Consider the following 2,761-nt stretch of genomic DNA (forward strand, 5'->3'; position numbering starts at 1 on the left):
GGTTACACGTATTTGGGGATGGTAGAGCTGGATAAAATCAAAGAAAACGAGATAGAAGAGAAAATTATAAGGGAATACAAGTGAAAGCTCAGGTTGATCAAGGTTGAATGGTAGAAATAAAAGTACAGCGATGAATAAATGAGCAGTAGCTATCTTCAAATATGGGTCTGGAAACCTTGATTGGAAAGAAAGTGAACTGAAAAGCGTAGACAGAACAGCAAGAAAGACGATGACAATATATGGTGCGTTTTATCCTAAGAGTAATGTGGACAGACTGTACTTAAAGAGGTATGAAGGAGGCAGAGGGTTGATAGGCACAGGACATTGTGTTAGATGAGAGGAAAATAGCTTGAGTTAGTATGTAATAAGTTCTGCTGAAAACTTAATTCAGGTGGTTTGTACATCAGGAACGATTGATACAGAAAGTACCATCAGTAAGAGTGAGTTCAAACAACAGAAGGCTCAGGATGTATGGACAGTTCATCAGGGAAATGCCGGAGGAGGTAGATAAGGACAAAGCCTGGAATTGTTTAACGAGAAGTGATTTAAAACAGAGGCGTTATTCTGTGCTGCAGAGGAACAAGCGTTCAGGACAAATTATGTAAAACATCACATTGATAAGAGTATTGATAACCCCCTGTGTGGAAAGAGAGGAGGAAATGTACAACACATAATAAGTGAATGTGAGAAATTAGCTCAGAAAGAATACAAGAGACGCCATGATAAAGTAGCAAAGAAAAGTCATTGAGAACTGAAAAAAAATGCATAAGAACATAAGGAAAGATGGTATGAACATAACCCAGATGAAGCGCCAGAGAATGAAAGTGTAAAATTGTTGTGGGGCATATATAGACAATGTGACAATGTGATAGAGGCAAGGAGGCCAGATATTATTATAATTGATGAGAAGGAAAAAAACTGTATAATTGTGGATATTGCAGTGCCCGCCGATGGAAGACTACATGAAAAGGAAAGAGAAAAGGTAGAGAAATACCAGGGCTTGCGAAGTGAAATTGGAAGCCTATGGTAATTGAGAAAGGTGCAGGTTGTTCCTGTGGTTGTAGGTGCCCTTGGAAGTGTGACAAAAGAATTTGGCAGGTGGATTGAAAAATTAGGGGTACCGGGTGATGTCGGAGCTGTACAAAAGACTGCCTTGTTAGGAACTGCAAGGATCCTGCGGAAGGTGTTAGAGATGTAAGAGAGAGATTTCCTGTTAGCCCTTGGTCCTTTATTATGGCTCACCTAACAGGAGTAATGACGGCAATTCCAACAGCCAGAGCATTTTCATAACAATAATAATTATAATAATAACCACAACAATAATGATAGTTATGATAATTATAATGATAATGATAATAATAGTGAAAATAATGGCAACAATAATATCAATAATGATGATGGTGATGCTGATAATAATAATAGCAATGATGATAATGATACTAATAATAACAATAATAATAATAGTAGCAGTAATAGTAATAATGATAATAATAGTAATAATAATAACAATAATACTACTAATAATGATAATAATAATGATAATGAAAATGATAATGATAATGATAAAAATAGTAATAATAATTATTATCATTGCTATTATTATCACCATTTTCACTATTATTGCTATCATCATTTTCATTATCATTAATGATGCTGTATTGGTAATTATGATAATGAATATAACAATAATGATCATCATGACAGGGATAATAGCGACGAAGACAATAATAATTCAATGTTAACATTGATGAGAAATAAAAACGACGATGAAAACACTCCAAATAAGCCCAAAGAAAATAGAGAAAGGAAAAAAAGAGAGGAGAAATTCCACCATTTGTTTTGCAACTGTATTTTCATTTTCATTTTTTCTTTTAAAGATTACTCTGGGTAAGAAATTATTCCTAAGTAAACTAAGAAATAACATCTGCAATTCGTCTTTTCTCTGTGCCTTATATAAAAATCATCTTGTTTATTTACTATCATAATGTCTCAGCATTATTGCTCTTATTTTTCAACACAAACACACACATGTACACACGTCCATACGCACACGCAGGCGCACACACACAATCTAATCTACGTCTGTCTGGGTATCAGTCACTAGATGGTACAAACTGGTGTCAGAATGAATACTTAGTAACATCGCTATAAAGATGTTGCTGGGCGTGACAAGCCACATCTCTCTCTCCCTCTCTCTCTCTCTCTCTCTCTCTCTCTCTCTCTCTCTCTCTCTCTCTCTCTCTCTCTCTCTCTCTCTCTCTCTCTCTCTCTCTCTCTCTCTCTCTCTCTCTCTCTCTCTCTCTCTCTCTCTCTCTCTCTCTCTCTCTCTCACGATCTTCACATATTAATACCACTACACAGCTGTCATGCAAAGTCATTGATCTTCATTTATTCATATTAAATGCCATCATGTTATTTTACACCCTATTATCTACTTCCATCTCTCTTTTTCTCTCTCATAATACATACACACACACACACACACACACACACACACACACACACACACACACACACACACACACATATATATATATATATATATATATATATATATATATATATATATATATATATATTTATATGTATACACACACACACACATAAGGGTATGTATATATGTGTATATATATATATATATATATATATATATATATATATATATATATATATATATATATATACATATATATATATATGTATATATATATATATATATATATATATATATATATATACACACATACAGGTGTGTATATAT

The sequence above is a fragment of the Penaeus chinensis genome, chromosome 25 (genome assembly GCF_019202785.1).
Source record: "Penaeus chinensis breed Huanghai No. 1 chromosome 25, ASM1920278v2, whole genome shotgun sequence".
Classification (NCBI taxonomy): domain Eukaryota; kingdom Metazoa; phylum Arthropoda; class Malacostraca; order Decapoda; family Penaeidae; genus Penaeus; species Penaeus chinensis.